An 11,077-nucleotide genomic window follows, 5' to 3' on the forward strand; every position below is an offset into this window, starting at 1 on the left:
TTTTGGGGGTGGGTTGAAAGCGGAAGCAGAACCCGATTCCACGTGTATGGGGGTGGGAGGGGTGAGGTTGGTGGAGGGGCCTGGGTTTTTGGGGTGGGAGATGGCGGTGTGAGAAAGGTGGGTGGTTGAGAAGGATACGAGTGCTGGTGGGGGATGGGGGCGCGGATGGGTTTGGGAGTGCAAATGGTAATGGGAAACGGGAAGGGGTGGGGGATGGGAATGGGGTGGGGTACGCTTAGCCCCCTTAGGGTCCTGAGGTTGGTGCCTGGCAGAGCCTGCCCTCACTAGTCTTACACTAATCACCCCAAGCTCTGACTCCAGAGTCCCCTGCGACTTCAGAGGCAGTGGGGTGGTGGGCGCCCCAGACTCAGAAGTCCGCCCACGGGTGGCCCACGGCTGGTAGGAGTGTTGCGGGATTATTTGCGGTCGTCTATCTGGGGTGGGGGCCTCCTGAGTCCTCCCTCAGGGTCTCACCTTGGCTCCTCACAGGGCCTGGCCCGCTTCCCTCCGCCAATCCCAAGCTGCTGGTCAGACAGAGCAGCTCGCTTCTCTCTACCCCCAACGCGCAAGTCAGTGGCATCACATCCGGGCACGTGGGGCTTTCTTGGTTTGAAAGCGGAAGTGGAACCCGATTCAGCGTGGATGGGGGTGGGAGGGGTGAGGTCGGTGAGAGGGGCGAGGTCAGTGAAGGGGGGCGAGTTTTTGGGTGTGGGTCGAAAGGAGAAGCGGAACCCGATTCAGCGTGGATGGGGGTGGGAGGGGTGAGGTTGGTGGAGGGGCCGGGGTTTTTGGGGTGGGAAATGGCGGTCTGAGAGAGGTGGGGGGTTGAGGAGGGTAAGAGTGCTGGTGGGGGATGGGGGCACAGATGGGTTTGGTAGTGCAAATGGTAATGGGAAAGGGGACGGGATGGGGGATGGGAATAAGGGTGGGGTACGCTCAGTCCTCTCTTAGGGTCCTGAGGTTGATGCCTGGCAGAGCCTGCCCTCACTAGTCTTACACTAATCACCCCAAACTCTGACTCCAGAGTCCCCTGCGACTTCAGAGGCAGTGGGGTGGTGTGCTCCCCAGACTCAGAAGTCCGCACACTGGTGGCCCACGGCTTGTAGGGGTCTTGCGGGATTATTTGCGGTCGTCTCTCTGGGGTGGGGGCCTCCTGAGTCGTCCCTCAGCGTCTCACCTTGACTCCTCACAGGGCCTGGCCCACTTCCCTCTGCCAATCCCAAGCTGCTGGTCAGACAGAGCAGCTCGCTTCTCTCTACCCCCAACGCGCAAGTCAGTGGCATCACATCCGGGCACCTGGGGCTTTCTTGGGTTGAAAGCAGAAGCGGAACCCGATTCAGCATGGATGGGGGTGGGAGGGTTCAGGTCGGTGGCAGAGGTGAGGTCAGTGGAGGCGTCGGGTTTTTGGGGGTGGGAAATGGCGGTGTGAGGGTGATGGGGTGTTTGGGAGGATGGGGAGCTGGTGGAGGATGGGAGTGTGGATGGGTTTGTGAGTGAGAATGGGAATGGGAACGGTGTCGAGGATGCGAATGGGGTTGCGGGATGGGAAGAGGGGTGGAGTACGCTTAGCTGGCTTTTATGATCCTGAGGTTGATGCCTGTCAGAGCGTGCCCCCACCCGTCTTGCACTGATCACCCCAAGCTCTGACTCCTGAGTCCCCTGAGGCTTAAGTGGCAGTGGGGTGGTGGCCTCTCCCCCGACTGAGAAGTCTTCCCAGGAGTGGCCCAGGGCTTGCAGCAGGGGTGGTGTTGGATTTTTTGGGGTCGTCTATGTGGGGTGGGGGTCCTCCTGAGTCCTCCCTCGGCATCTCACCTTGCCTCCTTATAGAGCCTGGGCAGGCTTCCCTCTGCCAGTCTCAAGCTGCGAGTCAGATGGAGAAGCTCGCTTCTCTCTAATCCCCAGTGTGCAAGTCAGTGGCATCACATCCGGGCACCTGGGGCTGTCCTTGGTTGAAAGCAGGGCCGGAACCGGGGATCCTGCCTGGATGGGGGTATGGGTGTTGGGGGGTGGGGGTGCAGGTGTGGGGTGGGGGATGAGGGTGCGGGGGTTGAATTGGGGATGGGGGTATGAGGGTGGTGCGGGGTTGGGGAGGATAGGGATGCTGGTAGGGGATGAGGGTGTGGATTGGGTTAGGAGTGTGGAAGGGAATGGGAATCGGGTGGTGGATAGGAATGGGGGTGGGGAACCCTCAGCTCTCTCTTAGGGTCCTGACTTTGATGCCTAGCACAGCCTGCCCCCACCTTGCCTCCTCACAGAGCCTGAGCCTGCTTCCCTCCGTGGATCTCGAGTTGCTGGTCAGACTGACAGCCTCGCTTCTCTCTGACCCCCAATGCGCAAGTCAGAGATGTCACATCCGGGCCACCTGGGTTGACAGCAGGGGCGGAACCGGATTCGGCCAGGGTGGGAGTTGGGGTGGGGGAGGAGGCGAGAGGTCCTGGGGTTAGGGGTTGAGGTAGGCGTGCCCCTCAGCCCTCCCTTGATTCCTGGCATAGCCTGGACCCCTGTTCTCTGCGAATGGTGTCTGCTCCCCACAGACCAAGGTTCTGACTCCGAGTCCCCTGAGGTCACAGTGGGGGGAGAGGTATCCTTGGGCGACAAAGCTGCTGGGGTCTTCCAGGGCTGACAGGAGGCTCTAAGCTGGATTCTGTGGCTCCTCTTTGTGCGGGGGTGGACTCTCAGTCTTCACTCAGGAGGGTCCTCTTCCGGGGTCCTGGCTCTTTGTTGAAGTGATGGATTGGAGATGCTCTTTCTCTCACCTCTGAGCATTTGCCCAGCTGTACCCCTTGCAGAAAATGGCTGCGGGTACCAGGAGAGGTGTTCCCTGGGTGGCTGCAGCACCCGTTATTGTAGTGACCTCTGTGAGAAGATGCACGCCTTCCCACAGGGGCTCCTCCCCAGCCAGAGCTGGACTTTGGAAACCTTTTTTCCTCAAAGAAATATATTTTACATGTCTTCCAAGGATACATGTAGGTAGCAACATATATATTTATTTCTATGAAAGAATACCTACCCTTAGTTTGCATGATTCACTCTGATACCCTATTCAACTTCTATTCCATTGTTTATGTTCTGTTAAAATAATTCTTTTCGAGACCAGCCTGGCCAATAGGGTGAAACCCTGTCTTCACTAAAAATACAACAAAAATTAAAAAATTAGCCGGGCGTGGTGGTGGGCACCTGTAATCCCAGCTACTTGGGAGGCTGAGGCAGAAGAATCGCTTGAACCTGGTAGGCGGAGGTTGCAGTAAGCCAAGATCGAGTCATTGCACTCCAGCCCGGGCTACAGTCTCAAAATAATAATAATAATAATAATAATAATAATAATAACAATAATAATGCCAGTCTTCACCCACTAAGTTGGTTTCAGGTTGTAATTAGCAGATCTCTGGAACCATACTGCCTTAACCAACCCAATTTTCCTGCTGTCCTGCTATTACCCTAGGGTTACTGGAATCGTGTTTTGAGGTGCTGCCTCAGATTGTGCAGTGCAGTGAGGTGGAAATTTTAAAATGTTCATCCTATTCATTCTGTCATCTGACGTCTAGGCAGGCTATAGACCTCAACATCCCTGCAGCCAACCCCCCCTCCAATCGACACCGCCCCAAACATAAGTACCAGTTCAACACAGTCCTCAGTCTCATCCAGGACTTTCTGTGTTTTGTTGCTTAGATTTTATTGCTGATATTGTTGTTTTTTCTTTCTTTCTTTTTCTCTTCTATAATTTTCCAGAGTTGATTTGGGAACCAGAGAACAGCAGCCTAAGTTTGACTGTAATTTTGGCAGCTACAGGTAAGACACTAAATTGTAAATAATTTAAGCAGAATTGACATTTTTACAATGTTCTGCTCCTGATCAATGAATATGTTATGCTCCTTTACTTATTTCAAACTCCTTTTACCTGAATCTATCAGTATACTTCGATAGTTTCCTCTAGAAAGACCTTACACATTTTTCTTAGGCTTCTTTTTTGGTAATTCTTGGATTTTATTGCTATTGCAAATGGCACATTTTCTACTAATTGTTCTGATTAATGGAAATTAATTAACTCTAATAGTTATTGCTATTGTGTGGCAGAGAGTTTGATTTTGCTATAGTAATCTGTTGTACACCTCATTCTGAAAACCCATTGACTTGAATATTCCATATGCCTTTTTCTTTGAATTTTCAAGAATGATAAGGGTATTATCACTAAACGTTATGTATTTTTCCTATATTCACGTCTCTTATTTATTATGATACTTATAGCTCTGACTTTGTGTTTCAATGATGATTTAAAACGTAGAGATAATGGCCTACATCTACTTCTTGTTCCTGCCTTTAATGATAATTCTTTGAACTTTTCAAATTTGTTTGCTGTTGATTTTAGGAAATGTATGTTCTCTTTCAATATAGGTTAGCTAAATATTTTTACCATGAACTCATATTGAATTTCTTCCAAAAGCTTTTCCTGTACCCATTGATGTGATAAATTTTTTCTCCTCTATTTTGTATGTAAAAAATTACAATGAAACTTTTTTTCTAATGTTAAATCATATTTCCTTTCCTTGGGCAGAGCTTGTTTGCTCATATAATATTCTACTAATTTACATAAGGTATTTGCTGCTATGTAAGAGAGCTTGTTTATGTGTTTTTTCCATCGGGAGTGGGGGGTGGTCCTCATCTGATTTTTGAATCCAGGAGGGTTAATCTGGGAGAATGAATTGAAAAGTTGTCTATATTTTGCATGGTTTGGAAGAGTTGAGATAAGATGATGGTTAGTTTTCCTTGATCATTTGGTGGAATCAGCCTCCAAAACTGACTAACCTGGGACGTTTGAGGGTGGCTTGAGCTTTGAATATTGTATAGTTTCAGTTTGTGTCGTTTAATTGAACTTTTCTTTTTGGATCAATTTGGTCATTTATTTATTTTATTTCTACAAAGTAGTTTCACTTAGGATTTCATTTTTAATGGCATGATATTTACGATAAAAAACTTTTTTTATCAGGGAAGCCTCACACATATAGAATAATAGAGAGACTAATATAATGAACCCAGCATACCTGACACTCAGCATCAACAACCTTAAATACATGGCAAATCTGGTTCCAGTTAGACACTCACCTACCTGCATCTCAGCTGCTGGAATAATGTGGAGCAGATCAAAGACAGCATACCGTTTCATCTCTAAATAATTCAATATTCATTTTTAAAAGATAAGGACATTGTACCCAGCTGTACCCCTCGCAGAGAATGGCTGCAGGTACCAGGCGAGGTATTCCCTGGGTGGCTGCAGCACCTGTGATTGTAGTGACCTCTGGGTCACAATCACTACAAATAAAAACCCAATACAATTCTCATTTCTAAAAAAAACACAAATGATTATGAAATGTTCAACTGTTTTATGCACTTATCTAGAAGACTTATACTTTATAAAAATTTGTTTATTTGGATGAGTACCCAAAAATAGTATTACATAGTGATTTTTTGTAATTAAATCTCCTCTCACCTGTAGGTCCCCTCCACATGATCTGTTTTCTTGCCATTGCTTCATTGTTGTTGGAAAGAAACAGATCTTATGTTCTTTCCAGTTTTCCACAGTCTGGATTTGCAACACTGTGATGTCCTTTATCATATTCTCTAGCCCTTAATTTCTAGGGCTACAAAATGGCCCAGGCTCATCAGGTTTATGCCCTGCCCCAGTCGTAAATAAGCCATTTCTCCAAATATCTGGTTCCTTTTAGTGGGAAATGGTTCTAGAAATCTACTTCTGGGTGCTAGGTGTGCTCATTGCTACTTTTGCTTTTGGTGTTTAATTTAAAAGCTCTTTAACAAACAAAGTTACGTAAATTTTATCTTATGTTTTCTTATAGAAGTTATATAGTGTTTGCATTTTGCATTAGGTCTATGATGTATTCTGAGTTAATTTCGTGAAATACCTAAGGATTTGTCTAGGTTATTATTATTATTTTTGTTTAGATACCCAGTTGTTCATGTACCATTTGTTGGAACAACTATACTTTCACCTTTATTGCCTTTGTTATAAATCACTTGATTATATGTGTGCAGGTCTATTTTGGGGCTCTATTCTGTTTTTTTAATGTATGTGTTTTTTAATCCATTCACCAAATGAAATACATCTTGGATGCCTCTGTTTTTGGTGATTATGAAATAAGCTATTGTGTACATTATTACACAATTTCTTATGTAGATGTAAGTTTCCAAATTAGTTGGGTAAATACCTAGGAGTAGGATTGCTGACTCTTATCATAAGACTATGTTCAGTTTTTTAAGAAAATGCCAAACTGTCTTCCAAAGTGCCTGTACCATTTTGCATTTTCACCATCAATGAATGAGAGTTTCTTTTGCTCCATATCTTCATGGTCTTCTTTTATTATTATTGTAGACATTCTAATTAGGTGTGTAGTGGTACCTCATTTTAGTACACACTTCTCTAATGACAAAGGACGTTCAGCACTTTTATTATGCTTATTTGCCATCTGTATATCTTCTTTGGTGTAGTGTCTGTTCAGATCTTTGACTATTTTCATTTATTTCTATCGTCTAGTTTTAAGAATTGGTGTATATTGTAGAGACAAGTTATTTATCACATATGTACACTACAGATGTTTTCTCCTAGTCTGTAGCTTCTATTTTTATTCTATTCACACTGTCTTTTGAAGGGCATACTATTTTTATTTTAATAAAGTCCAACTTGGCAAATTTTTCTTTCATTGATGATGCTTTTGGTGTTGAATTTAAAAACTCACCACCAAATTGAAAATTATGTAGATTTACTCTTACGTTTTCTTATACAAGTTGTATGGATTTTGCATTTTGCATTAGGTCTATGATGTGCTTTGAGTTAGTTTTTTTTGAAATATGTAAGGATATGTCTAGGTTATTATTATGTGTGTATAGATGTCCAATTGTTCAGGCACCATTTGTTGGAAAAACTATACTTTTACCGTTATTGCCTTTGTTGGAAATCACCTGACTATATGTGTGCAGGTCTATTTCTGAGCCCTATCCTGTTTTATTAATCTATGTGTCTATTCTTTGCTAATGCTTATGTCCTCTGCCAAATTCATATTTTGAAGCTTTCGGCCCCAGTATGTCTGTATTTGGAGGTGGGGCCTCTAAGGAAGTAATTAATGTTAAAAGAGGTCATAAGGGTGGGGCCTTGATCCCATAGGATTAGTGTGCTTATGAGAAGGGACACAAGAAAGCACTCTTATGCTTAAATGAGAACTCTCTCTCTCTGTCACCCTTCCACCCTCCCTCTCTCCATGCACATACACAGAAGAAATGCCAAGAATGGACACGATGAGAAAGGGTCATCTACAAGCCAGGAATAAGAAACTACAGCCTCCAGTCCTTTATCTGTGACTTTTAGTCTCCAAAACTGTGAAAAAAAATAAATTTCTGTTGTTTCAGCTACACAATCCATGGCATTTTGTTATGGAAGTCAAAGCTAACTAAGACATAACCCCAGGTAACAAGTTTTTCTTCTGTTTTCTTCTAGGAAAAAAAAAGTATTTTTGACATTTAGGGCTATGATTCATTTTGAGTTACACTTTTATATGGGGCAAGGCATGTGCAATGGTTAGTTTTATGGGTCAACTTGTCTAGACTGTAGTACTCAGTTGTGTGGTCAAACACTAGTCTAGATGTTTCTGTGAAGGTATTTTGTAGATGTGATCAGCATTTAAAATCAGTTGATTTTAAGTAAAGCAGTTTACCTCCATAATGTGGGTGTGCCTCATACAATCAGTTGAAGGTCTTAAAAGACCAAGGTGTCCTGGAGAAGGAATTCTACCACAAGATTGGAACATAAAAACGCTGTGTCAGTTTCTAGCCTGCTGGCCTGTCCTGTAGATTTTGGATGTATCAGACCTCATAATCACCTGAGACAATTCCTTAAAATACCTTTATCTTTCTCTCTCCCTTTTTAGATAGATTAGATAGATAGATAGATAGATAGATAGATAGATAGATAGATAAAGTATGGATTGAAATTTAGTTTTGCATATGGATATCCAATTGTTCCAGACCCAATTGTTGAATACACTATCATTTCTCCCCTCTAATCTTCATTTGCATCTTTATCAATAATTAGTTATCTATAGATGCATATACATGTGGATTCATTCCTGGAGTTGATTCTCTTCTGTTGATATATTGCTGTAATTATGACAGTTCCACACTATACTGATCATTGTTAGTTTATAAGCCTTGAAATGAAGTAGGGTAACCCCTCCAACTTTGTTCTGTTTTTTAAAGTTTTCTTTGGCTATTCTAGGGCCTTTGCACTTCTATATGAATGTTAGAGTCAGTCTCTCAATTTCTATTTAAACATTTCTGGAATTTGGATTTGGATTGCACTGAATCTTTCAAAAACCTTGAGGGAAAATGACATCTTAATATTCAGTCTTTTGACTAATGAATAAAGTTTATGTCTCTATTTACTTAGTTTCTCATTAAATTTATCTCTGTAATGTTTTATAGTTTTCAGTGGACAGATCTTACACATCTTCTGTCATATTTATACATTTAATATTTATTTTAAATTGCATTGTTTTGTCTCAATTGCCAATTGCTCATTGCTAGTATAAAAATACAGGTATAATGATCTAGATCCAGTGCCATTGCTAAACTCTTATTAGTTTTGGAAGCATTTTTAAGATTGATAGAATTGTCTGCATATGCTCTTATTTTCTGTAAATAAAGACAATTCTACTTGTCTTTTTCCAATCTGAAGGCCTTTTTTGAAAAAAAAAAAAAAACTCATTACACTGGACAGAACCACAGGCACAGTGTTGATCTGTTCTACTCAACACTACCCTATTTCATGAACTCATCAGTCTTGGGTTGTATTTTTCTACAATGCAAACATCCTGCATGATTTCTGACATGTGAAAATCTGCCTCATTCACCCTACACTGTTAAAATCCAAGCATAGGTACTACACCTGCTGAGATGAGCATGACCCCACAGTTGAAACAAGATTCATAAGATATCCAGTGGAGGAAGTGTATTCACTGAAGTTTGACAGCCTGAAAGCAGTGATTTCAGACTGGGGAAAACTGAAACCCCAGGAGACTTCTGTGGACACTGGGAAAAGGAAGTAAGATGGAAAAGTTTCCTGGTAGTAGCCAAGTGAGTGGTCTTCAAGATGTATAAGAGAAATTTTTAGGAGGGAAGTAGGGTGATTCACATCTACACATAGACTTAAATACAGCCAGATTATCTTGGAGAGATTTCTGGTAAAATACAATAATAATAATAATTTTTTAAAAACTAGATAATGGTGAATGGCAGGAGAAAACAGAAAGAAGCGTTGAAATGGAGTGATCTGGGGGAAAAGCTTGGAGGAAATACTCTCTCCCTGCCATGTGACCCACCCCAGTTGAACATGGGAGGAAAGGAGCAGCACTATCTGGGAAAGCTCTTCAGCAGTTCTAAAGAAATGCCCCTCTTTTCTTCAACCAGACCACTCTGGCTTCCTCCTCATCCTCCCGTCCCCTCCTCATCTTTCCTTCTCTCCTCCTCTCTCCTCGCCTCTCCCTCTCATGACAATGTCCTGAAGGTGGTTTGTGATATCTAAGACCTTCTCCACAACAGGGCAACCATTGGCTAGGTAGTAGCTTGCTGACCAATCAAAGCTCAGGGGTCTCGTTCGTCATTGTCCTAGGAGGGGTATGTATAGGGAGACCAGGCAGCCTGGAATAGACAATTGAGAGACACTGGCGAAGATGACCAGGAAACGACCAGCCTCCAGCCCAGTTTTGGAACAATCACCGGCCATCACCAAAATGGCGAGGAAGAGGAAGGCCCCCTCTCAACCCAGATCCAGAAGCCCTATCAAGATAAATGAACCACCTAGGCTCCTCCCTTTCTTGACCCTGACTCTTACCTCCCAAGACTCCTACCCTGTCCTCACCTAGCACAACCCTCACCTCAGCCCATGCCTTTCTCATGAAGCCCCGGCTCCCGCCCCTCCTCCATCCTCTTTCCCCAAACCAATGCCCTTCTGAGATCTCCCTGTTGTCGTTCCAGATTCCCAAGACAACTAGGAAGGGAAAAGGAACCCTTCAAGGAAGTTCCAGGAAAAACGTCTCTCCCAAAAAGACCACTGCTTCAGGAAAACCTGAGGAAGGGAGTGGGCCAACAGTATCCTGCCATTGTGACCAGCTGAACGAGGAACTCCATCAAAATTAGCCACAGCTGGACCAAAACAGTGAGGAGACCTCCACCTTCTTCAGTGTCTTCCTGAGCAGTCAGTAATTTCAGGGCAAGCTGAGAGGTCTCCAGAGGTCTAGCTCCAGATAAATAGCCAACAGGGTCTAGAGTACATTTTATATCCCACAGGGTATACCCCATGGTGATCAAAATAAAATAAACCTGTTGTAAAATGATGTGTGGGTCTGTGTGCGCTCTGATGGTGGGGAGGGAGGAAGGAGGGAAGAGGTGGGAGTTTGGGAAGGGGGGGTCCTTCTTTAAATTCAACTTGCTCTTCTTTCTTTGGTTTCCTAGGGTGGAAGTTTTGGTTATTGATTTTAGATATTATTTTCTAATATAAACATTTAAAATATGCTATATATTTCCCTCAAGGAAATAATTTAGCTGAATCCCACAAATTTCTGTACATATAATTTTATTTTCATTCGACTTAATGTATTTTTAAAATTCTCCTAAGACTCCCTCTTTGGCTCATAGGGTATTTAGGAGCATATTTTAAAATTTCCAATATTTGGGCATTTTTCAGACATCATGGTGTTTGATTTTGAGCTTAATTACATTATGGTCTAAGAAGATGCTTTATATTATTTCTATTCTTTTCAATTTGTAAGGTTTGTTTGATGGCCTAGAATACCATGTATCTTGGTAAATATTTCATGCACACTGAAGAGGAATGCTTATTCTGCTATTGTTGGATGCAGTTTTTTTTTTTTTTAATTTTAATTAGGTCAGAGTAGTTAATGGTGCTGTTCAGGTCACGTATATCCTTCCTGGTTTTCTGCTTACTTTTTCTCTGAAACACTGAGAAACAATGCAGAGTTTTGAAAAATATATAGTTCCAAGAAACCACAACCACAGT

General features: G+C 43.1%; 1 protein-coding gene and 1 long non-coding RNA gene across 2 annotated transcripts in view; one reads left to right on the forward strand and one right to left on the reverse strand.

The window, feature by feature from the left end:
• MAGEA4 (MAGE family member A4) overlaps positions 1-1,260 on the reverse strand; it is a 6,742-nt gene extending 5,482 nt beyond the window's left edge. The window contains exons 1-2 of the mRNA XM_058441542.1: positions 1,178-1,260; positions 475-603 (exon numbers count right to left, since the gene is read on the reverse strand). The gene's annotated coding sequence lies outside the window, so the exon portion shown is untranslated. The remainder of the gene's footprint in view (positions 1-474; positions 604-1,177) is intronic.
• Positions 1,261-3,729: 2,469 nt separating this feature from the next.
• Positions 3,730-10,394, forward strand: LOC116811431 (uncharacterized). The gene is made up of 2 exons (XR_004370464.2): positions 3,730-3,789; positions 10,036-10,394. It is a non-coding gene; the product is annotated as an uncharacterized LOC116811431 (long non-coding RNA).
• The last annotated feature ends 683 nt before the right edge of the window (positions 10,395-11,077 follow it).

Source organism: Hylobates moloch, unplaced genomic scaffold (genome assembly GCF_009828535.3).
Source record: "Hylobates moloch isolate HMO894 unplaced genomic scaffold, HMol_V3 SCAFFOLD_7, whole genome shotgun sequence".
NCBI classification, from domain to species: domain Eukaryota; kingdom Metazoa; phylum Chordata; class Mammalia; order Primates; family Hylobatidae; genus Hylobates; species Hylobates moloch.